This window comes from Dermochelys coriacea, chromosome 9, assembly GCF_009764565.3.
Source record: "Dermochelys coriacea isolate rDerCor1 chromosome 9, rDerCor1.pri.v4, whole genome shotgun sequence".
Taxonomy (NCBI): domain Eukaryota; kingdom Metazoa; phylum Chordata; order Testudines; family Dermochelyidae; genus Dermochelys; species Dermochelys coriacea.
Window position 1 is genome coordinate 21,803,720 of NC_050076.1, and position 27,335 is coordinate 21,831,054.

The 27,335-nt window shown below is 41.7% G+C and overlaps 1 protein-coding gene across 3 annotated transcripts in view; it reads left to right on the forward strand.

Moving 5' to 3' along the window:
• Positions 1–11,814: 11,814 nt before the first annotated feature.
• PPM1L (protein phosphatase, Mg2+/Mn2+ dependent 1L) overlaps positions 11,815–27,335 on the forward strand; it is a 215,060-nt gene continuing 199,539 nt past the window's right edge. For 2 of the 3 annotated variants that reach the window (XM_043492375.1, XM_043492376.1), the window contains exons 1-2: positions 19,680–19,708; positions 19,898–20,000. The gene's annotated coding sequence lies outside the window, so the exon portion shown is untranslated. Of the gene's footprint in view, positions 12,154–19,679; positions 19,709–19,897; positions 20,001–27,335 lie in introns of those variants that run through there. The other variant, XM_038415063.2, reaches the window with a different exon arrangement.

The window sequence follows — 27,335 nt, forward strand, 5'->3', positions numbered from 1 at the left end:
CTTCCCTCCTCCCGACACTCTACCTGGTACAAATTTCTATGCAGAAGCCCTTAGGTATAAAAAAGGCTTAATCTAGGTCATGTCCTTTTCCTGCCACTCCCTTTTCCTCACTGAAATGAGCCAGTTGGCTACTTCCATTATCCAGGCCATACTTTTCTGACCATGTAGATGACAGGGGCTTTTGAATAATTGATGGTTGGATATACTGCATTATTTATTCTGCAGTGAAGATACTCTATTATATTAGTTATACTGTACTGCATTAGTTCGCACTCTGTAATCAGTCTTCACAAGCAGAAAGTAGAGGAAGTGATTTTTTTCAAATGAAGGCGTAGAAGCTGGAAAATCATTCATTCATTGAAATACCACAAGTTTGCCAAACTTGTAGATTCCTTGTGTGCTTATATTTCAAATTCTACTTATATCTTTACGATTCTGAAAACAAAAAAGCAGAATAATAACTCTTCAGAAGTAGAATATACGACACCCCTACGTTAATTACTGCTTAAAAAATGGGATAGCTTGCTCCTCTCCAGTGTGTCAGCTCAATACTTTTCAAAGAGTTTTCCTCAGCAAAAGTCAGTGCTGTCCATTGATAGTAATCACTACATTTTACAGAGAAGGGAGGTTTCCTTCATATTTTATTCTTGTAATGATTAAGATAGGAAGAAAGACTCATTCAGAATGAGAATTTGAGAAGGGTTTTCTTTATCTTCATAAATTTTCTACCAGCAACTTTCAACAAGTCCCCTGCATGTCTGCACTACAAATATAATCTGTAGTGTTGCTTTTTCTCTTCAACTGAATGTAGCAAAAGTTCAGTATTTTCCTTTATATATGGATCTTAAGCTGATTCTTTATTCAGATATTTTACTACATCTGTCCTAGTTTCACTAATTCTATAGAATAAGAAGTAGAAAACTAGTTTTGAATAGTCAAGTCAAAATTTAAGACTGTAATCAAATGTCTCTGGGGAATTTATATAAAGCTATGAAACAAAAAGGCACACTAACTTGTGTACATTTTAATCTCTTTAGCTTTTCAAGGAGACTCATTTATTAACATTACATGAATCTGTTACCTTCCTACAGGGAGAATGAGAAGTCATCTATAAAACTGAGAAACTTTCCAGTTAACTCTAATTTTACCTTCACAGCTTTACCATAAAAATCCCATGTTATAGCTGTATACCATTTCTACAACCCATGTAAATTGGACAGGAGTCTCTGTAGCTTGTCAGTACCACAGGATGCCAATGTTAAAGGAGGAGTCACTGGTGAGCAGCACAGGCACTCACTCCCTCAACAAGAGCTGCTGCTGGCCAATGAGTTAATTTGTCTCCTGCATAGCAATAAAATATTATTACTTGGCAAACCATGAATTGATGGTGCCTTTTGTATATGTCAAAGCAGACTGAACTACTTTCACACACCAGATGTTAACACTTCATTTGTTTCAGAGTAGCAGCCGTGTTAGTCTGTATTCGCAAAAAGAAAAGGAGTACTTGTGGCACCTTAGAGACTAACAAATTTATTAGAGCATAAGCTTTCGTGAGCTACAGAGCTCTGTTTTTTCCACCAAATGCATCCGATGAAGTGAGCTGTAGCTCACGAAAGCTTATGCTCTAATAAATTTGTTAGTCTCTAAGGTGCCACAAGTACTCCTTTTCTTTTTACTTCATTTGTTATAAGTGAAACCCTGTGGCCAGAAACTTCAGAGGGAAAGTGCTCTCAACACCATCTTGATGAAAAAAGAAAAGTATTGCCTTACAGAGCTTTATTTGCATAGGCTACTTATCTACAATCCTCTAGTGCCATTTGGGGAGTCACCATAACTGGAAACTGAATTTTGGAAAGTAATGGGTTCCCAGAGAAGGAGGACCATAGTTCTTACTTTGTGGTAAGAAGCCTGTTTCCAAACAGCCAGGATTCTGCTTAAGGGCCCTGTGATGGGTTGGTTCACAGAAACCCCCTTGGGAACTGCCACCTGATGTGCTGGGACTACCTCTGAGCCCATTTTCCCTGTCAGCTTGGGACTTCAGTGCCCTGCCTGGTTGTGCCAGACATGCTAGTCCATTACAAATACAGACCCTGGTCTGAACCACGTCCCCCAAAAACTGCAGGATTAACTGAAAACAGCTTAAGTGTTCCTGTCTCCAACACGCAGATATCAAGTTCCCAATGGGATCCAAACCCCAGATAAATCCATTTTACTCTGTATAAAGCTCATACAGGGTAAACTCATAAATTGTTCACCCTCTATAGCGCCAATAGAGATATGCACAGCTATTTGCTCCCCCAGGTATTAATACTTGCTCTGAGTTAATTTATAAGTAAAAAGTGATTTTATTACAATATAAAAAGTAGGATTTAAGTGGTTCCAAGTAATAACAGACAGAACAAAGTGAATTATCAAGCAAAATAAAACACGCAAGTCTAAGCCTAATACAATAAGAAACTAAATGCAGGTAAATCTCACCCTCAGAGATGTTCCAATAAGCTTCTTTGACTGATTAGACTCCTTCCTAGTCTGGGTCCAGCAATCACTCACATCCCTGTAGTTACTGTCCTTTGTTCCAGTTTCTTTCAGGCATCTCTTTGGGGTGGAGAGGCTATCTCTTGAGCCAGCTGAAGACAAAATGGAGGGATTTCCAGGGGCTTATATAGTCTCTCTCTTGTGGGTGGAAACCCCTCTCACCCCTTGAATAGAATCACAGCTACAAGATGGAATTTTGGAGTCACATGGGCAAGTCACATGTCCATGCATGACTCAGTTCTCTACAGGCCGAGCCATTGCCCACATTAGCCTGAACGTTCCCAGGCAAGGTCAGATGTGGATTGGCGTCTATCAAGGTCCATTGTTAGCCAAGTACTTCCATTTACTTGAATAACCCCTTCACACTATGTTGATCAAATCTGCCTTAGGTGCTTTTTACAGCAAACACTTTAAATACAAGCATAGAGCCAATGCTCATAATTTCAGATATAAAAATGATACATGCATACGAATAGGATGAATACATTCAGTAAAACATACCCTTTTCAAAGATATGTTACATGGCATATCTAGCATAAAACATATTCCAGTTATGACATATTTGCACTGGTAACCATATTTCTATAAAGCATTATGGGGTGCAACTTCACAGGTCCTAAGCATGCCTAGTTTCCTGCCCATGGGAACTTTACTGCAAGAGATAATACAGATTGAGGACTTTGCTGCAAGAGATGATGCAGAGTACAGGAACTGAGTGGACTCAGGCAAGGCTCTGCCTACCCACCACATTACTAAAGCTCAATTGATAAGCTGGATGGTGGTGCCTCCTGGTGGGATCAGGCAAGTAGCTCCTTTGGAACTGGAGACAGACCTGTAAAGAGATACCTGAACTTCTGCTACTCATTGATCCAAAATGTGAGTGGGATTGGTGAGGTGTTGCCATCAAGGGACATTCTCATTGTTGAGTGGGAAGGGAATTAGATGGAGTTATTGTCAAAGTTACTAGAAGAAGGTATTTTACTCTATCTTAATATCTATTCTGCTGCCAGGTTTCCCCAAGTTTATGGCTTATTCCCTTTAACCTAATAAAGAGTTCATTGTCTGTACACAGTCCTAGAGTGCTTCTGATGTCTGTTCAGAGCACCCAGGGAAGGTGCTTTTAATTTTCCCAGGTTTCTGGGTGGCAGCTAGACCTTCTTTATTATTTTTTAATAGAAACCCTAGATATATTGAACCTGGCCCTTCTTGCTGCCATTAAGCAGTTGGCAGAAGGATTACATAAATCTCATCTTTTCAGCATAGATCTTGCCATAGCTATTTTGGAGGCTGTGGTAATCCAAGCTCTCTCTCATATACTTGGATTTCTTAGCTAATCATAACCAATTAATGCTTAACATTCAAACTAGATTGGAAGTGGGCTAGGAGTCTGGGACACCCTTTGGAAACATTCTGAAATCTGCAGAACTAAATTATTTAGTTTCTACAAATTACGTCCCCAATCCCACAAAGCACTTAAACACATGAATAGTCATGCTGACTTCAAGCATGTGTTCTGGTAGATGGGGCCCTCTGGCACTTATCTTGTAATGTAGATATAGACGTAGCTTGAGTAACCTGCGTAATCCTATTGAAGTCAACAGGACTACTCACATGTAAAGCTACACCTGTGCTGAAGTGTTTGCAGGCTCAGCACTGTTTAGCTTCCAAGCTAAGACCCTCCACGTTATCTGCAAATGTAAAACATCAATAGCATAGACACTAAAATGGAAAGATCACTTACTGCAGAAATAGAAAGCATAAATACTGTACAGGGTTGTTATAAGATAGCCACTGAGACCTTATTAAATGGATGTATGTGTGCTTGTAACAGTTCTATTTATGCCTTCCTGTGTTCCTGTTAACTGTCTAACTCTTGTTTACACTGATCTTACTGCTTGTGCACTCATTTTCTTTAATCAAATATTTAATCATTAGAAATAACTTGTTCTGCTAGTTCTGGTGTCAGTCACAGAGCTTCACATAATGGATGTTAAAAAACAAGAAAATAAAGATTAAACTAGCCCTATCAGGCATAATTTTTCTGTCATGCTGCTGAACTGTATTATGCATCATTCACTTTTCTCTCAAATAGCCTTCTGAGTCATAGGTTCTCAACCCACACAAGGGCTCGGAACAAGTGTTGAAGGGCATAATTGCCTTCCTTGTCAATATGGCTAGATGTAGGTCCTGAAACTTTTAAAAACTGTAACCTGTGTTCAACATAGAAAAGTTGAGAACCATTGTGGTTTTATTTATTTTTTGCATTACAATAGTGCCTAGAAGCACTAACTGAGATCAGAGCTCTATTGTGCATGGTACTGTTCAGATTAGTAACAGTCTCTGCCACAGAAAGCTTACATTCTAAATAGACAATACTGACAGAGTTAGGCTAAGTCTACACTGCAAGACAGGAGTTTCAGGTACCCACCTATTTCTGGCAGGTTTGTACTCAGCACAGTTCAGCTATGCCTCCCCTGCCAATACCCATGCTACCTCAGCTACACTGCTATTTGTACTCATGTTAGCTTGAGTATCACACCCCTAGCACGTAGTGTAGACATAGCCTAAGAGGAGAAACAGGAGCATAGAGAGGTGAAGTGACTCGCCTAAGGTCATCCGGCAGGTCAGTGGCAGAGCTAGGAGCAGAACCCACATCTCCCAACTCCCAATCCAGATTACTGTCTATTTGATCACACTACCTCCAAAGCTGAATCCTAGGCTTTGTCTACACTGGTAAGTGAAAGACAAAACTTGTCGTTCAGAGGTGTTAAAAAACACCCACGCAAAAGACAAAAGTTTTGTTGACAACAAGTGCCAGTGTGAACAGTGCTTTGTCAGCAGGAGCACTCTCCTGATTACAGTGCTAACGCCGCTCATTGGGGGTGGAAGTTTGTTGGCAGGAGAGCTCTCTCTTGCTGACTGTCATAAATATAAAGGGAAGGGTAACCACCTTTCTGTCCCCAGTGCTATAAAATCCCTCCTGGCCAGAGGCAAAACCCTTTCATCTGTAAAGGATTAAGAAGCTAAGATAACCTCGCTGACACCTGACCAAAATGACCAATGAGGAGACAAGATACTTTCAAAGCTGGAGTGGGGGCAGGCGGGGGGGGTGGTGGAAATAAAGGGTCTGTCTGTGTGATGCTTTTGCCAGGACCAGGTCAGGAATGGTTTTCAGAACTTCTATTAAGTTAGTAAGTAATCTAGCCAGAAATGTGTTAGATTTATTTTGTTTAATGGCTGCTAAAATAGCTGTGCTGAATGGAATGTATGTTCCTGTTTTTGTGTCTTTTTGTAACTTAAGGTTTTGCCTAGAGGGATTCTCTATGTTTTGAATCTGATTACCCTGTAAGGTAATTACCATCCTGATTTTTACAGAGGTGATTCTTTTACTTTTTCTTTAATTAAAATTCTTCTTTTAAGAACCTGATTGCTTTTTCATTGTTTTTAAGATCCAAGGGTTTGGGTCTGTGTTCTTCTATGCAAATTGGTGAGGATTTTTATCAAGCCTTCCCCAGGAAAGGGGGTGTAGGGCTTGGGGGAGATATTTTGGGGGGAAGACGTCTTCAAGTGGGCTCTTTCCCTGTTCTTTGTTTAACATGCTTGGCGGTGGCAGCATAGGGTTCAAGGACAAAGCAAAGTTTGTACCTTGGGGAAGTTTTTAACCTAAGATGGTAGGAATAAGCTTAGGGGGTCTTTCATGCATGTCCCCACATCTGTACCCTAGAGTTCAGAATTGGGAAGGAACCTTGACATGGTTGACAAACAGCAGCTACGCTGTGCGCCTTTTAGTAGCATGGCTGTAGCATCACAGCCATGTTGCTAAAAGCTGCGTAGTATAGACGTAGCCCAAGCAAAGGGCTGCAAATCTGCAGGTGTGAGATTTGAGGTGAGTTTTTTTTAAAGCATCACATTCTAACCAACTGAAGTTTAACATCATCTTCTCACCTTAACATAAACTGTCCATAAAATCAAGTAAAGCCTCTTTTCCTTTTTACCACTTTAAGAGGAAGACAGCAAGTTAGCATTTTAATTACTAGACTGAATAGTGAGGGTAATCCCCTCACAAGACAAGAGTATTTAGGTTATTCAATACTAAGGAAAACAGCAAGGAACCCCAGAAGGACTTTACAATGTTCCACTGTTCCTGAAAGACTTCAGCGATCTGGGAAGGGAGGTGAAGGAGAGGAATATCCAGATGAATATCCAGAGAAGAAAGAAGGCAAAAGATACTGGAGGTGAACAGCTGATTAGGTAAATAGCATAGGGGAGAAGGTTTTGGTTTTGTGGAACACTGAGGCAGCTCTATGAAAAAGGGGTTGTATTGTTCTGATGGCTTCCATGTCAGTAGTTGGGGTACCAATCTCCTGGATGATTAGTCAGTCAGGAGGGCTCTAAACCAATGGTTTCCATGACATTTTTGGTGGCCTCAGAGTGCAGCCACCAACTTGCGGGTGGCTGCTCTGACACTTTTTCCTTAATACACTTAATTAACTTTAGGAAAAAATAAATAAGCACATGTACACATCCAAATCATTGCAATTTATTTATTGCTAGCTAGCAAGTCTGCTGTGAAGTCTGCACTATTAGGTGCTGTGGTTCAGCCCCAGCACAAATGAAGCACTGGATGGGGGGAGATGGATGGGGAGGCAGGGGGTCCACAAGCAATGGGGGGAGCCCAGGAATGCAGTAGGGGCCCTCGGGAAGGTGGGTTTGGAACTCTCCTGCCTCCTGTGGAGTCCAAGGTTCCTCCAGCATTGTGCCCCATGTGTATCCCGAGACAGTGTAGGGTATTGACCCCTGCTGGTGGTACCAACAAACTCCAAGGCAGTACATCCAGGATCAACAGGGAGGGGAGGGGGCCACAGCTTTGCTCCCCCCTTACACTCAATCACCTCCTAGAAAGCTGTTGTGCCCACAAAAAAAGCCGCTGGTGTCCACATTTGAAAAACACTGCCCTAAACAACATAGGAGCATGGTGGTAATGGGGTAACCATCATATAAATATATAAAACAGCCTCATGGTGTCATGCATGAGAGGAATCCAAGCATGGGCATGTAAAGAATACATTTTTATATTGTCTGTATACTAATGATAGGAGCCGAGGTATTAAACAAGGAGTTGGAAATGGTCATATGAAAACATGTGATATGGTTGTATGCATTGTTGTTGTAGCCATGTTGATCCCAGGTTGAGAGAAGGTGGGTGAACCAGTATCTTTTAAAACCCCCTCCAACTGCACACCTCTAGTTGTCACCTGCCACCCCACACTGGAACCCATACAGGATATAATTGGACAATTAAAGCCCATATTCAATGGGGACCCTGTCCTGAAAGAAATCTTTCCTGAATCCCCTTTTTTGGCCTTCAGACAACCCCTCCACCTCATCAGAAGCAAGCTCTAGAGTCTAAGAGACACCAGCTCAAAGTGGCACCAGACCCTACCAGAACAACAGATGAAAAACCTGCAGACATACCTCTACTGTTACAATAATCAACACCCCCCCACCACAACCCACCTTTCAAGAGCCAAAGGTTGGATACATGCCTATCACAATATGTGTCATACTTCATCCAGTTCACTAGATGCCCCAACAGAATGCAAAAAGACGCAAAAGAATGAATGGACACAAATCAGACGTCAAGAATTATAACATTCAAAAACCAGTTGGAGAACACTTCAATCTCTCTGGTCACTCGATCACAGACCTAAGAGTGGCTATACTTCAACAAAAAAGCTTCAAAAACAGACTCCAACGAGAGACTGCTGAATTGGAATTAATTTGCAAACTGGATACAATTAACTTAGGCTTGAATAGAGACTGGGAATGGATGAGTCATTACACAAAGTAAAACTATTTCCCCATGGTATTTCTCCCTCCCACCCCACCCCCCACTGTTCCTCTGATATTCTTGTTAACTGCTGGAATTAGCCTACCTTGCTTGTCACCATGAAAGGTTTTCCTCCTTTCCCCCCCCTGCTGTTGGTGATGGCTTATCTTAAGTGATCACTCTCCTTACAGTGTGTATGATAAACCCATTGTTTCATGTTCTCTGTGTGTGTGTGTGTATATAAATCTCTCCTCTGTTTTTTCCACCAAATGCATCCGATGAAGTGAGCTGTAGCTCACGAAAGCTTATGCTCTAATAAATTTGTTAGTCTCTAAGGTGCCACAAGTACTCCTTTTCTTTTTGCAAACATACAAATATCACTTTTCAGAGCAGCAGACTTACTAGCTAGCAAGTCTTGAAGCAAACAAAACAAGCAAGAGAAACAACAACAAAAGACAAGAACATGCAAAACACTTTATTTTTGTTTCTATTCAGTTTTGATCCAGTAAAGGATAGAGACAGTTGTACATTATTTGTATGGAGTTTAAAAAAACACACCCTTACATAAATAAATTACAATGATTTGGACATGTATATGTGCATATTTATTTGTTTTTCCTAAAGTTAGTTAAGTATGTTAGGAAAAATTGTCAAAGCAGCCACCAGAAAAAGTTGGTGGCTGCATTCTGAGGCCACCAAAAAAATTGTTGAGAACCCCAACTAATTTCCCAGACCTGAAAAGCTCTTTGTAAACACCTCTCTCTCACCAACAGAAGTTGGTACAATAAAAGATATTACCTCATTCCCCTTTTCTCTCTAATATATGGTTAGCAAATGGGTCTGTCACAGGATTATCACTCATTGCTAGATGGTGCCCCCTTTGGACAATTCCAGGGATTAGCTCCACCTGATTCAGCACCCCCTATCTTCTGCTGTTGTATTCTCCTCTCACTCGCAGCCCTGATCTACACTACGAGTTTAGGTCGAATTTAGCAGCGTTAGATCTATTTAACCCTGCACCTATCCACACAATGAAGCCATTTTTGTTGACTTAAAGGGCTCTTAAAATTGATTTCTGTACTTCTCCCCGACGAGGGGATTAGCGCTGATATCGACATCACCGGGTCAAATTTGGGGTAGTGTGGATGCAATTTGATGGTATTGGCCTCCAGGAGCTATCCCAGAGTGCTCCATTGTGACTGCTCTGGACAGCACTTTTAACTCAGATGCACTAGCTAGGTACACAGGAAAAGCACCAGGAACTTTTGAATTTCATTTCCTGTTTGGCCAGTGTGGCGAGGTCATCAGCACAGGTGACCATGCAGTCCCAGAATTGCAAAAGAGCTCAAGCATGGACTGAACGGGAGGTACTGGATCTGATCGCTCTCTGGGGAGACAAATCTGTGCTATCAGAATTCCATTCCAAAAGACGACATGCCAAAATATTTGGAAAAAAATCTCCAAGGGCATGAAGGACAGAGGCTATAACAGGGACCCAGAGAAGTGCCGTGTGAAACTTAAGGAGCTCAGGCAAGCCTACCAAAAATCCAAAGAGGCAAACAGCCGCTGTGGGTCAGACCCCCCCAGACATGCCACTTCTATGATGAGCTGCATGCAGTTCTAGGTGGTGCCCTTACCACTACCCCACCCCTGTACATGGACTCCTGCAAGGGGAAGTCTCACACAACAGGGATGAGGAAGATGATGAGAAGGAGGATGAAACCATTCTCCCCGATAGCCAGGAATTGTTTGTCACCCTGGAGCCAATACCCTCCCAAGGCGGGCTCCCAGCCATTGAAGGTGGAGAAGGCACCTCTGGTGAGTGTACCTTTGTAAATATAATATAATACAGAGGCACAGTACAGCTGCTTTATGACTCAGTCCTCTGGCCAGGTCACACTTTAATTTCCCTTTTGGGGGAGTCTTCCAAAGTCTCTCCTCACAAGCAGGATCAGGCAGTCTTCACACCTACTGCCCTGACAAGTTCGCTCCTGTAACGAGTCAGCCAGACTTCCTAGTCACTATCCTATGCAATAGTGCTCTGCAATGGATAGTAGGGGAGCCAAGGCCCATCCACCCACCGCTACTCTAGGTTCCACTTCAGAGGCCTGTCAGTGAGCAGTGAAGGGCTATATCTACATCAACCTTACTACTTTTACCCCAGATTCCTTTCTACTATGCTACTTCTCTCTTGCTTTCTCTCTTACTTCAATGACAGGAACTGTACACTGGTGCCAGCCTCCTGGCTTTATAGAAGCCCCCACACCTGTTCCCTCACAGGTGAGATTCCTCCTAATCAGCAACCTGTACACAGCCTAAATCTCCCCTTTTTGCAGCTTAATTGGCTGATTAGGCCCATCTGGCCTAATTCAGCTCTTGCAGGGGCAGTTGGGGGAGTACACCCCATCACAGAGTCATATGACTGGAATGTTAAAATTGATGATTACAACTTGTGCCATAAGAAGAGGATGGGGAAAAGAGGAAGGAGTGGTATAAAACATCAAAGACACTGTTATTAGTAAAATTAAGGCTATCCTGACCTTACAGACCACTTAATCTCAGAGAACAGAACAAACTGCTCTTTAAGCATCTGTCTGTAATGTACAGGAAGAAAATTGTGTTATCTGGAGTGACTTCAACCCTATATTTTCACACAGGGGAACATTTGCTGGACTCCTCAGTTGGCCAATAACAAAATTCCTTAGTTTCTAAAAATATTAAAATGTTCTCTGGTCTCTTTGTCACCTTCAAGGGATATATTCAACAGAGGCTCTATCAAGCTGCATCAAGAATGATGAAGAGTAAAGGGATTTCATTTATCTTTAAGATAATCTGATATGCCAATCATATAGGAAGGCAAATCAGGGACAAATGTTTGATATAAAAATTTATGAAACATGAAATGGGCTCTAAGAGTAAGTCTTCCCATACACCTGAAACAATAGGTCTCTCTGAAGTGTCAGGGTCCTGAATAATTTTATGGTGCTTTGTAGCTGTAAAATGATGAAGTACAGTATGTGAGGAAAGAATTAAAAAGATAATTGAATACTGGTTCATAAATCCATGAAGATTCAAGTGCCACACTATGGGCATTAAACAATTCTTGCTAAGAAATATTTCTTCCCAGTTAGATTGTAAAGGTTAATAATAAGTAAAATCTTCTGCCTAAACATCTCTTATATTTCTTATAAGACATGACACCATTGACCCTCAGTTATCAGTCATTTATTTGATGATTATGCCTGCATTTGCTAGTAAAGATTATTCTTCACTCTTTGATTAAATTAGAACATGATCTCAGACTTGGATTAATACAGAGTAGTAATATCTCATTCCTCCATTGAGAATATGTCCTAATTTAGGATCAGGCCAGGGAGTGGAGTGAATGTTCTTCTTTAAGTTTTGAAAGTGATCAGACTTCTTAGAAGACCACTCGTGATATTTGCATTATTAATCATAAAGGTGGATATTGCATATGTATAAGAGAAGATATTTTTAAACTAGCCATAAAATCTCTAAAGTTCTACAATAACAAATGGCCACTAACAAGAAAGGGGCACTGTTACAGGATGGTTGGCCCCTTGAACTGAAGTAGATCCAGCGCCACTGTGCCAAAACAGGTGCTTCCACTTGGGCCAATTAAATGGGCAGGGCTGCACCAGAGGCCATAAAGGATCTGAGAGAGGCTTAGTGAGTTACAACTGAGTGGGAGTGGTACCGGAACCGGAACCAGAACCAGAGTCAGAGTCCCCTGGGAAGACAGGCAGTGAGAACATGGAGTGTAAAGGGTAAGCTGAGGAACTGTTAAGTTTGGACAATAAAACTGCCTAAGAGATGGGGGTGCAGTGGGGGGAGTGAGTCCTTACCAACCTGGTGACACCCCCTGTCTTATTACAGGTACAAAAAAATGTGTATATAAAATAGTTACTCCAGAGACCTCCTTTCAGATATTTTCATATTTGGTGGCCAAAGAAAGAGTTGACTGCTTTTGAATCCTGACAGGCCTGCAGAGTCAACATAGCTAAAATTGAGTGCCCTCCAGAATCTGTTGTCTTGTGTATCATCAGTGTAATAGCTTCCTAAATTCCAAATAGCTATGAAATGAGGCTACTCCTGCATACCCACCTTTGAGACTCACTCTTGACTGAACACTATGTAAATGCAAAGCACCATTAACAACTAATAGCACCCAACAGACATAGCTCTGAGTCTCCAGTTAAAGCATCAGATCACACTCCCCTCCAGAGCCAGGAGTAAAACCCACAAGACCTGATTCCCAGTATTCTGTTATTGTCTAGCAAATAGTTATGGTACCCAAGGGCAAAGGGGTCTGCTAGAGATAGCAGCCTATTACTGCTATCTGTTAATAGAGCTGTTCCTTTAGCTCTACTGATAGAAATCTGTGGGGTGGATCTGAAAGCCCTAAGTTCAAACCCTGCTGATGACCCATACAGGAGTACATTACAGTTGTATAAATAAGTATTTTTTCCAGTTTTCTTTTTACCAAAAACTAAACAAATATTACATTAAAGGAACACTGTCAAAGATGCAAAATAAAGCATTCAAAATGTGGAAATGCCAGAATTAAGGCTTCCTGTGTAACATCAATTCTACGCTCTTGTGTAGCTACAGTCTTTAATTTTGTGATCACATTCTATTTATGTACTGTTTGAGACTACAAAGTATGTGCTTTTTAGTTGAACATCACTCTTTTTTATATAAATTTTCAGAATACTTACAGTTTTTATTTTTGTCTTAACTTTGATTTGGCATTAATGGCAAAAGCCAATTTCTGGTTTTTCATTATTCCACTGCATTAGTGAAACTAGGACATGTGATAAAAGAAATATCTGAATAAAAGGAGCTTAAGAGCCATACATAGGGAAAAGACTGAACTGTCAAGTTCACATGGAAAAAGTAGCATTATAGATTATCTTGGCAGTGCAGCAATGCAGAAGACTTGTTGCTGAAAGTTGCTGTTAGAAAACTTAGGAAAATAAAAGAAAAATCCTTCATAATACTATTTAATGTTTTAATCATTACAAGAATAAAATATGAAGGACCATCTGTCAGATATTACTAATTAGTATGGATGGACAGCATCTTTTGTTGAAGAAAACTCTCTGAAAAGCATTGCGCTGACATACATTGGAGAGGAGCAGGTTGTCCCCTCTTTTTAACAGCAGTTAATGTAAGGATGCAGTATATTCTACTTCTAAAAAGATTTATTGTGCTGCTCTTATTGGGCTTCCAAAATTGAAAGTATGGGTGAAGGAAAGAGATAAGCATGGTCATAGAAATTCATGCACAGAGGATCAACAAATTCTGCAGATTTAGCATCTCTCTACAGAGAATTTTAATATTTTTCCTAGATTTTAAGCTCTCATTTAAAGAAAAAAGTTTTTAGCCCCTCTTTCTGGAAAGATCATTGCAGAATGTAAATTCACAGATTAATAGATTCCAAAGCCAGAAGGGACTATTGTGATCATCTAGTCTCACCTCCTGTATAACACAAGCTATAGAACCAACCTTGATTTAATGCACCCTGTGCAGCCTCCATTATCTGAACCTCCCATGTCAGAAAGCCTGCTATCTAACATAGGGCATTGTCCCCTCACTCTGTTAGATGTTAGAACAGCAAGTATCTCCCCATCCAAACCAGAACTAAAAAATAGGCCCTTTCCCATGTTGGTGCCACACCAGAAACAAAATATGAGAGGAGAGATTGGGGGTAAGGTTTCAGTTTTCACCCATTTCTAGTTTTAACGGGATAATGCTAATGCCCTAAGACAGTATCTGGTTCCTCTTTGCACTGAGAAATAGTTTTCACCTCTAAAACTCACTTTTGTTTCACATTCCAGATCTACTCTAAGCAACGAGTAAGCTTCTTCATTAGGGCACAATGTTCATTCATTATATTTAACGGAGAGACCATAAAGTGTTATGGGAGCCGGTATAGAGCAAAGCAAACATGTTCTTTCATACTGCTACTTCAGTCAAGAGAGAGATGAGCACAGTCTCTGTCCATTTTCTATAGAGGTAAAGATTCATACCAGAATAAATCCTGGCTGTCAGCTCCACCAGCAGTGCAGCAAATAGAGGCAGTTACTGTACTGTTTTCAATGTCCTGAGGAATAAATCAAAGCTGATATAATGGCAGCAGGAGAAGAGCAATAGCTGCAGCAGGAGCATGAACTGCACATGGAGGAAGGGAATGAGGCTGTCACTTTCCCTCCTTCGATAACAGCTCGCATGGGGCCATGTGCAGTGTTATATCACTTTCCAGCAGAGGGATGCTCCTCTGTATGCTGCATGGATATTGTCTGTAACTTCAGTACGGTAACAAATAAACATGACACACACACATGATTTGTGTCTCGGCTGCACAGTTTCACTGTGAAGAGGATAATCAGTGTTTGACAAGGAAAGGTGACAGGGCAAGTGTAGACTCCTAAAACATCCAATTTGAAAAGTCTGACTGAGGCAAAACAACTGTAAAACAGGAGTATTTAGTATTAGACATGACAGCAGTGTGTGGAGAATTAGCTGTCTCTTCAGTGCACAGATGACCCCTGAATATTGATCTTTTTCTTAGTGTTGGAGTTGAAGTCTCGCTGTTGGAACATATATGATACAGTAGGTTCAGGGGGTCAAAGTAAAGGTATGATCTACTTATGGTGCTCATGGTGCACTAATTTTTACTGCTGTAAGCTGAAATCATTTGATATATGCCATCATGTGCCAGCAATGCCCCTCTGCCATGTACATTGGCCAAACCAGACAGTCACTATGCAAAAGAATAAATGGACATAAATCTGACATCTAGAATTATAACATTCAAAAACCAGTAGGTGAACACTTCAATCTCCCTGGACACTCAATAAAAGACTTAAAAGTGGCAATTCTTCAACAAAAAGCTTCAAAAACAGACTCCACCGAGAAACTGCAGAACTGGAACTAATTTGCAAACTGGACACCATCAAATTAGGCCTGAATAAAGACCGGGAGTGGATGGGTCACTACAAAAACTAATTTCACCTGTTGATACTCGCACCTTCTTGTCAACAGTTTGAAATGGGACACCTTGATTACATTGGCCTCATTAGCACTACAAAAGTGATTTCCACCCCTTCTTGTCAACTGTTGAGAATAGCCCACTTCCACCTTAATTGAATTGGCTCATTAGCACTGACCCCCCACTTGGTAAGGCAACTCCCATCTTTTCATATGCTGTGTATTTATACCTCCCTACTGTATTTGCCACTCCATGCATCTGATGAAGTGTGTTTTAGCCCACGAAAGCTTATGCCCAAATAAATTTGTTAGTCTCTAAGGTGTTGTTTTTGTGGATACAGATTAACATGGCTACCATTCTGAAACCTAAAATCATTGTGTTAGTACTAATGAGTGTGACAGCAGAACCTACAGGACTCTAAGGTGCCACAAGGACTCCTCGTTGTTTTTACTTTTAAATAGGGTGTTTTCACTGTTTTTAATTAGCAGTGATTAATTACTTAAATTTTACTGTTACTTAATTACTTAAATTTTTAATTAAGCAGTGATTAATTACTTAAAACCCCTATCAAATTGCAGATCTCATAATTTATTAATGACTGTTACATTGTGTTGCTGATGGGCATGGCATGGTACAAGGGTCTAACAAGACAGGATCACTTCTTTGTGGAGCTGACAGTAAGCAACTTAATATGTTAATTGATGAGTGCCCTCAACTCCCACTGATGCTACATGGAGTTGAGATACTTTCTTTTACTCTCTAAGAACTACTACCTTGCAGAATGGTAATTAACAGCTATAAACAATTGTGGGTAGGGGACAAAGGGATGGAGACAATATAAACAATGGGACAAAACCACAGTATTTGTCTGCCCCCCCACCCCCACTGTTTGTAGTTTAAGATTTGTAGCGGGGTTATGGTCAGGCATACTGTAAAGTAGGCAGCCCCAAAGCATCTCTTAAGGTGGAAAGTCATCTGAGAGTAGAGTGTTTGCAGGAGTGATTGGCTATAAAAAAGGCGTTCACAGCATCTGATCGCATCATTTAACAGAGGGGTGCCATAAGAGCAAACTGCACCCCCAGGAATGAATCTGGCTCTCTTACCTTTTGCTTTACTCCATGTCATCATGGACTGCCTCAGATAATGTGATTGTGGCAAACTTGCAGACAGTCGGGTTTATGTGAATGCTGAGAGCAGTCACCCCTGCAGGGAGGAATGATGGATTTAGTATTATCCTGGTATCATTTTCCTAAAACATACTGTTGATTAGAAATTAATATTGATTAAGAGGATGTGATGGTGGGGCAGTCTGCAACTGTTTCAAACTCATTCCCCTGAGCTGGTATCACCTTCACAGTGTGGTGCCTCGGGAGACCTAGTATAGCTGTGGGAATTAGAGAAAATAACGGCGATAGAAAGAAATTTTAAAACAAAAACATTCTAGTTCACTGAAGAATGTCATGTGAGGTCTCAAATGAAACTGCTGTCACTCTGGTCCTTAAGATTGTAGTGAAATGTATGTACAGATACTATTTAAGGAGTTGTGTGTGTATATACTGCAAATATCTTTTAAGGTCTGTGTGAAGGTACCATAAAAATGGAAAAACAGATTTACCTCCAGACAGGAGGTTAAAAAAAGGTGTCTCTCTCTGTTATGATGTAAATTACTGTTTTCAGTGTTGTTCTAGCCATGTTGGTCCCACAATATGGAAGAGACAAAGTGGGTGAGGTAATATCACCCATCTTGTCTCTTGGGATGTAAATTAAGCATTGTAAACTAACATAATGACTGTCCATCTACATACAAAGTTAACAGGAAAGGAGCCCACAGCAATAAACAAGCCACGGAAGGTTATCCTGGATGTGTGCAAAGATAATGAATGTTGTGGGTGGGGTATTGGTAGAAGGCAAGAAGACACCCCATCTTCCTACCCTACAAAGTAAATGGACAGTGCATTTACATTAATGAAAACAGGATCTCAACCAACCTTGACTGAAAATTCTGCAGAGAACTTTTGTTGAGATAAACTTCTTTAGGCAGGAGATTAACCTGTTAGTTAAGTTTAGTTTCTAGAAGGCATTTTTGTTTTATATGTAACCATTTGTTTCCAATGTTCTTACTCACTATTACCTCAATCTTGAGTCTTTGATAATAAATTTATTCTTGTTTTCACTATAACTATATCTAAGTGCTAGGATGTTAAGAAAAGTGCTGATCCTGGATTGAATCTTACAAGCTAGTGTGTTCTGTTCCTTTAGAAATGGTGGACCTAGTAGTTCTGTGAGTAGCCAGTGTTAGGGGATGGATATCCCAGGGGAATGTTTCAAAGAGACTTGGGGACTGAGGTGTATGTATTGTTAAACTGCAAGGCAAAGTAAGGCTGACATAGCCTAGAAGGGAGTACTTGAGTGGCTAACAGGCTAGTTGTTGGTGGTAGAAAGGTGACACCCAGCTAAGCACAAGCAGGTCTCCTTCATGCATGCTAGAGGGAGAGTATAACAAGGTGACTTCACAATCTTGGGTGCTCTGGCAACCAGGCCTCACCATGTGCGATATGTTGGGAGCCTGATAAAGCGAAGGTGGCATGATTGGAGTACTGTTGCATTCCAGAAATCCACTGCTGCTGTAACAGGTCCCTTCTGGCCTGTTGCAGCTGAATGCAAGTTAGAGTAACCCTGAGGTAGCCCAACCAGCCTTAGGATTGGATGCAAGGAGGGTATAAAGGTGGCATCAAGTCACGTTGATCTCCCTCACCTCAGATCTGGTACCAAGCAGAACTCAGCCAGACTAAGAATCTAGCCCAGAACACAGCCCATAATATTTTACAAAGAGTGTATTTGAAGGCAGTAAAGGTACAAGGAATTTAAGCTTGTAAATCAAAGTTATGCACGTCACATAATGCAAATTAAACAGTCTAGAACACAATACAAGAAACATCTGCTTAACCAAGTAAACGTTAATGACAAAAATTAGGATTCTTTTGTTGTTGATTTCTATCTATTTGTGCCCAAGCCTGAGAAAGATGTAATAAGAAAGCTATCAGTTTATTGCCAATTCAAAGTGGCTCTAAACAAATATTTATTGCTAACACCTTGTTGAAATTTTCATTGTTGGTAAGTATGTGATGCATTAATCCACCAGCCACTGTTCTGACACATTTCCAAATATATCTTCACTTTGTAGTAATGCAAAGTTATGGTGCGATATAAATATTTAATGAGATAATGCATTAGCACAAGGCTTTGGCAGTCAAGATAATCTTCTGATTCACCCATTGAGTTGTTCTGTGATATCACAGTCATGTACCAACCCCAGGTGAATTTATATCTGGAAAATAATAAGAAAAATACATGCATTGAATAATTGCAACATTAAGGGCCTAATAATGGAAACCTGTGGGAAATGAAAGGGCATTTTGCAATTAGAGGGTGTATAGGTTATGACCATGATCAGAGACTTCCAGGATGAAATTCTGGTCCTACTGGGGTCCATGACAAACCTCCTATTAACTTCAGTGGAAGCAGAATTTCATTCCTGGTTTCTAATTCCACTTCTGCCCCTGTGTAACCTTAAACAAATTGTTTAATCTCTCTGTGTTCCAGTTTTTCTGAAAGTATCTGTTATAAATCTGGATAGTCTGGTAACTAACTACCTGTGACTACGGAGACTACAGTAACTCTTCTTGTCCACCCTTTTCTCTTCTTCCTTCCTATTTGTCTATTTCCTGTTGCATATTACCTGTATCACAGACTGTGATCTCTCTAGGACTGGGTTGATATTTGTTTTCTCTTTATAGAGTGACTAGTACAATGAGGCCCTAATTCCTCTTTGGGATCCTGTGGTGCTATCACAATAACTAATAACAAATTCAAAAAAATGTTCAGGCCCAATTCTGTTTCTTGGTGACTTGGTTTATAGGTGCTGGAGGATGGGGAACATCACAAATTATCACTTAGAGATATTGGGCCAAATTGTGCCTTAAATCAAGTGTATGCATCTTCCCTTGACTTCAGTGTTTCTTGGGACACACTTGGCCATGTGTGATGGGGTGCCCACCCCACACAGGAATGAAGGGGGTTAAGATGGCCAGACAGGCCAATTAACTCCACAGGCCACACCTGGAGGAGGAGCCAGGGAGTAGGGAACTAATTGGAAGCAGGTTCAGCTGGGCAGAAATAGGAGTTAGGACTGCTAGGGAGAAGGGACTTTGCTATCCCAGAAAGGGGGAACACTGAGTGACCTGGCTGGAGGGCTCAGTCATGAAGAGGATGCTGTGGTTCTTGGAGTGAGAAAGGGACTGCAGGCCACAGAAAGAGACAGAGTGATGGTGTGCAAACTGTGGAGGTGGTGGGGGGCAGGGATCTCCCTCCATGCTGTTCCTGCCTGCAAGCACCGCCCCAAAGCTCCCATTGGCCGGGAACAGGGAGCTGTGCTCAATGGGAGCTGTGGGGGTGGTTTTTGCAGAGAGGTGGTAGCATGCAGAGCCACGTGTCTCTCCCCTCCCTTCCCGCTCCAGGGACCGCAAGGGCGTGCTGGCCCCTTCTGGGAGTGGTATGGGACCAGGGTAGGCGGGGAGTCTGCCTTCGCCTCGCTACACCACTGACTGGGAGCTGCCTAAGGTAAGTGCCGCTTGGCAGGAGGCTGCACCTCAATCTCCAGCCCAGAGCCAGCACCCTGAACCCCCTCTTGCACCCCAACACTCTGCTCCAGCCCAGAGCCCCTCCTGTACCCAAACTCCCTCCCAGGGTTTACACTCCTCACCCCCTCCTGCACCTCAACCTCCTGACCCAGGCTCAGCCCAGAGCCCCCTTCCACACTGTGAACCCCTCGGCCCCAGCCCAGAGCTCACACCCCCTTCTGAACCCCAACCCCCTACCCCAGCTGGTGAAAGTGAGTGAAGGTGGGGGAGATCGAGCGACGAAGAGAGTGGGGGATGGAGTGAGTGGGGCAGGATTTGGGGAAAGGGACGGGGTAGATCCTATGTTGCCCTTAAATTTAAAAAGTGATCTTGGGCGTAAAAAGATTGGAGACCACTGCCCTAGAGTGATGAGGAGGAGTTGTCAGACAAGCGGTGAGTGATGAATCCTGTGACACCATGTTATAAAAAAAGACAAAAATATGGAATCCCTCTCTCTGTGACTTTTCTACTACCAGTGGTAAAAATATTCTTCTGTTTTGGAAACTCAAATGTTAATGTTTGTCTATTGAAAAAAAAATGAGTAAACCTCACATCACTCATCTCTGTGTGTGCATTCCTGGGTTTTCTGTCCATGTACAGGGTAATGAAAACCTTCAATCTTGTGCTTTCCACCACACTCAGGACATGCACCAATGGCCCAGGAATATACAGCTTCTCTGTATATGCTCTGTGGTTTGGTGTGTATGTATAAAGTACCCCCTGTACTATGTACCTATGTTGGTATGAGCCATGCTGAAAAAGTTTACTGTTTCTAATCCCAGTGTAGACAGAATTTAACAATGTAATAAGTGCTGTATAGTCTATAGGCTAAACTATAACAGACTCAGCTGTTTGTTCCTCTGTATCTCAGAATTTGACATAACACGTTTCTAGCAAGAACAATTTCTAACTTTATAAATCTGAACTCTGCCTCTACAGCCAAACTGGCTGGTTCAGAATGGGTGGTCCAACCTTTTCAGTGCTGTGATTTGGATGTTTGTTTTGGATGCTAGTTTTCCACAGGCCACATACATAAATACATCCTCTACAAAAAGGATTCCTCCATGCAGCATAACCTCACATGTATGGTGGGTGCAAGCAAAGGTGAAAGTAACATTTACACTTACCGGTATGGGGGCCGGGCCTTGGGCGGAAGGGACTGGGCTGGGGGTCAGCATCCTCCAGCCAGCCCATTTGCGCTGCCTGGCCCGTGGTGGCTGAACCCCCTAAAATGGCATACAGCTCATCATAGAAGCGGCATGTTTGGGGCTCTGACCCGGAGCGGCCGTTGGCCATCCGGTTTTCTGGTAGGCTTGCCTCAGCTCCTTAAGTTTCACGCGGCACTGCTTCAGGTCCCTGTTATGGCCTCTGTCCTTCATGCCCTGGGAGATTTTCACAAATGTTTTGGCATTTCGAAAACTGGAACGTAGTTCTGATAGCACAGATTCCTCTCCCCATACAGCGATCAGATCCCGTACCTCCCGTTTGGTCCATGCTGGAGCTCTTCTGCGATTCTGGGACTCCATCATGGTCACCTCTGCTGATGAGCTCTGCATGGTCACCTGCAGCTTGCCACACTGGCCAAACAGGAAATTGAAATGCAAAAGTTCGCGGGCCTTTTCCTGTCTACCTGGTCAGTGCATCTGAATTGAGAGTGCTGTCCAGAGCGGTCACAATGGAGCACTCTGGGATAGCTCCCAGAGGCCAATACCATCTAACTGCGTCCACATCGATTTAACTCTGCTAAATTAGACCTCAACGCCTAGTGTAGACCAGGGCTTAGTCTCTAAGGTGCCACAAGTATTACTTTTTGTATTACTACACAGGTTGACCTAGACAAAACCAAACAATGTTGCAACTCTGGGACCGGATCCTTCACTGGTATAATGGAGCTATGCTGATTTACACCAGCTAAAGATATGGTCCTTGGTATTTGAGTGAAGTCAAACCCAATATAAACCATTTTGGCCTTTTAACTTGTGTTTGGAGATGAGAAAAAGAACTTGTTCTATATGTAAATTCCTCCATTTCCCCATTATTTTCTTTCCCCGTCCATCCCTTTGTTTTTATTCATCTGTATTTGTCTCACCACATGTATGTAAACCCAAAAGCAGAATTTTGCCAAATGGGGATTTATGTGAAAGATACTGTTAAAGCACCACTTTCTTGTCCCAGGAAATCACAATCAGTCATTCATTAGTATACACTATGGGCCTGAGTCTTAGGCCCCTTTTCTCATGCTCTGGCAGTGTATCAGAGACTATGTATTTGGGTACAAAATGTAGCCTATTATGATGGAAGGGAAACTGAGAATCACATTTCTCCAGCCTCACTCTGTGCCTAATTGATCACCATATTTGGGGTCAGGAAGGAATTTCCCCCAAGTCATATTGGCAGAGACCGTAGGTGTGGGGGTTGCTTTGCTCTGCAGCATGGGGTATGGGCCACTTGCAGGTTTAAACTAGCGTAAATGATGGGGGGGGGCACAGAGCAAGGGAGGTAGAGTGAGGAGAAGAGAAGGGGAGAGGAAGGGGGAGGGGATAGGGAAGAGAAGGGAATATGGGAATGGGTGGAGGGAAGCAGTGTTGGATCATATTAAAGAAGTTCTGTATTAAAATCACAAATTAGTTTGATTCCCCATAGTTTAAATTCCAGGGCATTAATAATTAAGAGGTCTCTTGGTTTTTGGTACTGTTTCTCTCCCTCTGTGTGTGAAACTTGCAAGCTGCTAATTGTGTTAGTACATTCTAAGACAGTCTGTTCTCAAAGCAATTCTTTGTAACAATTCTTTGTAACTACTCACACAGAGAGAGACTCAAAGCAATACTCTGTAACAACAGAAACAGCACCCAGAGACTCCCTGCCCTTTTGTTGTATTCATCTTGCTTTGTTAACAATTGTGATTAAAGTAGAGAGAGAGGATGTATGTGGATGGATGCTTGGTGTGGATAATAACTGAATGATCAGGGAGGTGCCAGCCTAAGAATTCAGTGTCCATCGGCTGAAGAAGGCATCAAGTGGAAATAACCAGAGGACCCCCGAAGGGCAGACTGGAATCCACCCAACAGCCTCAAGAATGGGAGAACCAAATAACAAGATAACATCTGGCAGCACGGAGCCGTCAGGAATGTGCCATCTGCTGACGGATTCAGCAACAGCATGATGAAGCAATTATCATAGACTGGCACAGGAAGAAATTCCTATAAAAATGGACTCTAGAAAGTGAGAACTTTGGGGTCTGATTCTCCAAACCAACTTCCAGGAACATCAGATGAGCATCTAACAAGGCCCTGCTCCCTCCTCCTGTCCAGGCCACCTGGCCAGTGGCTTGGCATGAACAACTCTAAGGCTGGTAACTATGATAACAACCTTGCAGAACCAGTGTGTGTGTGTGTGTGTGTGTGTGTGTGTGTGTGTGTGTGTGTGTATGAATGAATGAATGTGTGAATAAATATGAAATTGAATGGAATGTTATAGCTATAACTAACTGCTTACTATGATTCTTTCTGTATTCACAATAAATGTGGCATTTTGCCTTTTCCCCTTTAATAAGATCTTGCTGGCTTTTATTTTATTGGTATAACAGCAGGAGCCCAGCATGTAGCATTCCCTGGGCAGCAGCAGCCCCACCAGGGAGGCAACTGCATCAGCACCAGAGCAGTGACATCACCGCAGCAGCCGGTGCCAGAGCGGTTGCCAATAGCAGCTGGGGCTCCCCCATTACGCCGTCCCGTCCCCCACAGCACCAGCAGCCCACGTAGCACTGTAGGTGTGGGGAGAGAGCCAGTGAACCAAGGGGACTGGCTTCAGTGTGCACATGCATGCTTTGCCTCCCCAAATATAGCAGTCAAACTACGCCTATAGCCCTGGGACTGGAGGAGCTCTAGCTCCCTGCTGCGGCCTAAAGGCTGGTGGAGCTGTCCCTGCTGTGGCTCGGGGCCATGGCGAGGGAGGAGGGGACAGAGCTTCTTCAGTCTTGGGGCCTCAATGCAGGGGGGAGAAAGGAGCAAGGTTGTGGGGCTGCAGTGGGGGGGGGCAGAATGGGGCTGACTGTGTGTGGAACGGGGCAGGGCGGCAGGGGGAAGGGGCAGAACTGGGATGGGATTGCAAGCGGAAGGGGTGAGGAGGGGTCCCCCACTTGCTTTGGCCCAGGGCCCCACAAAACCTTAATCTGACTCTGTATATAACACAGGCCATAGAACATTCCCAAAATAAATCCTAGAGCATATTTTTAAAAAAACATCCAATCCTGATTTAACTATAGCCAGTGATGTAGAAGCCACCATAACCTTGGTAAACTGTTCCACTGGTTTACTCTCTCTGTAAAAAATGTATGCCTTATTTCCAGTCTGAATTTCTCTAGCTTCATCTTATAGCCATTGGATCATATCATACCTTTCTGTGCTAGATTGAAGAGTTCATTATTAAATATATGTTTCCCATATACATACTTACAGACTGTACTCAAGTCATCCTTTAACTTCATTGTTAAACTAAATAAATTGAGCTCCTTGAATTCATCACCATGATGCATGTCTTCTAATTCTTTAATTATGCTTGTGGCTCTTCTCTGAACCCTCTCCAATGTATCAACATCCTTCTTGAATTGTGAAATGCAGAGGTAAAATAACCTCTCTACTTCTATTTGAGATTCCCCTGCTTAAGCATCTTAGAATTGCATTAGCTCTTTTAGCCAAAGTGTCATGTTGGGAATTCATGTTCAGCTGATTATCCACATGACTCCAAGTCTTCTGAGGATAGATTCCCCCTTCCTGTGTGTATGGCCTATAGTCTTTGGTCCCAGATACTACATTTAGCCATATTACAGGGCATATTGTTTGCAACATCCCTACAGCAAATTCCCTTGGTGGGGTTAAGTGCGACAAGGAAGATTCCACACTGAGATTCCTGGCATTCGCTACAAGATTAAAATAAATATATCATTCTGAAAACAATACTCTGAAAGCTTTGCTGATTTTTAACTCTGAGATCAAAAGAAAAGAGAATGTTCCAACAGAAAGTTAGGCTCTAGTTTCCTATTGTGAAAACAATTGTACAAGACAATTTAATATCTTGCAGTGCTGTAATTCCTGTGGAGATATTCTTTTCTTTGTCATGGCTAGAGAACACTCTGAATATTCTCAGATTTGTTTCTTTAAATATCTGAAATAATGAGCAATAATCATAAATCAGCAAGAGTTATAACCCCCCAAAAAGATGTTCCTCCTTATCTGAAATAATTTTAAAAAAAGATTGTTTTATAGTTAGCACTGATACTGGATTTTCTGTTACTACTTTTGGCTAATTTATATGTTCATCAATAGAAAGGGGAAAATATCTGGTAAGGTTCTTTTTTTATTTTAATACATACAATCCAATACTTTTCCTACAGATAGAGGGCCTAATTCTCCATTCAGCTACGTTAGTGTAAATCTGGAATTGACTCCATTCTTGTCACTCTAAATTTACCCTGAGGTAACTGAGAAGAAAACTTGTATCAAAATCTTTGTCACAGAGGATATTATAAAATATGTATGTTGTAGAATTTTGATAGGACTATTACAAGCAACCTTCCATCAAACTGAATCCTGAATTACACTTTAACGTTTACTAGGCAGATTGCAGAATTACGGAACCATCTTTTCACAATCCATCCCCAGGGTGAAATAATGATGCACTCAATCAGCATCCAGAGTAAATTAAATAGAATTATAGCTTGATTATTATTTAAATTTGCCTTATACATATCTTTATATAATTACATATTCTGAGAATAAAAACTTCTTATTACAAGCAAGAAATTACAGCATTAACAGTGCTGAGTAAATTACCCAACAGTAAATTACTTTCCCAACATTAATTTTTGAATTCTGGTTACCATGGAAATTACTGACAAATGAAAATCATGTGTTGCATATTTTCAGAATCAAAAACCTTTTAAAACTGAATTCCAGAGGCCCCAAATGATGACTCCATTACCCTATGCAATATGTATCTAATCTATGTTCTACCCATCACCATAGTTTCTGAATGTTGTATTTATAGTAACAGCTAATTTGCTGTTACAATTAACACCTCAAGCAAATGGAGTCAACAACCATACTATTCTGTGGTACTTTGTAAGCAGCAGAAGGAGCTGTTGAGCAAGAAATGCCTTTACATTTTCAGAGGTCATTATGTAATGACTATTACTATCAGTGTAGTGGAGACTGTGAATTTATGGAGTTAATTCAATTATTGTTCATAATTCAGTTCAGAAACAAACAAAATGCAACCCCCCCCCCCCCCCACCTTACGAATTCACTATCAATTTGCAGCATTGGCATGAGTAGCATAGGATCCTGTCAGTGTCTTTCCACTTACCCCATTGCTACAGGAAGGTGTCTTGCCTGAGTGAGCAGTGCAGGACTGAACCCAAAGAATGCACTGTAAAACACTTAGGTGTTCAGTTATTCACATTGGTCTGACTGAACATTCCTTCTGAATTCTATAACTTTGCATATAAGGTGCCTAGCTGTGGAACTTGTGCTCAGATTGTTCCATTTTAACTTTTGGATAGTTCCATTTGAAGTTGTGCTGAATGGAAGAAGATAGGGCTCTGTAATACTTTACAGCATACTCTGAAGATGCTTCTGTTTCTACTGCAACTATTTTCCCAAACTTTTCAGTTGTACCAATTTAGCAGATTTGAATCTTGTCTGTACCCTGTAGTTTCCCTTGCTCCCTCTTCAGATGTACATGCTCTAATCTAACCTACAGTTTGGGTTCCAGAGCATTCCAATGTCATAACGAAGATGAGTTTTTAACAACTCCAGCTCGCTGGCAGGTTAGAACATGCACAATTCAATAAGAGGCGGGGATCATTGTCTTGTCATTAATGGCCAGATTCAGCATGGTGTGGAGCACCTTCTACTCCCATAGGACTGAATGGGAGTTGAGGGTACTCAGCACCATGCTGAATCAGGCCTCTTGATAAGTATGTAGAATACCAGTCACCCAACCTGAAAAACCAATATTGAGTCACATACTGGTGGCTAGGAACCACTATTGCAAGATGTATGACTTGCACATCATCCAGGATGGAACCATTCTGGTTCACTTTGTAAATCCTACTACAGCCTGAATTAAAACTGTCCATGAAACACAACTTTAATACAAGCAGTGGTACCCACAGGATACCATATACATTTTTATTTTATGACAGTGATGATTATTCTCTACATTTTAAAATGTATGTTAAACCTTTAAACACAAAAATAAAGATAAGTTGATGTCA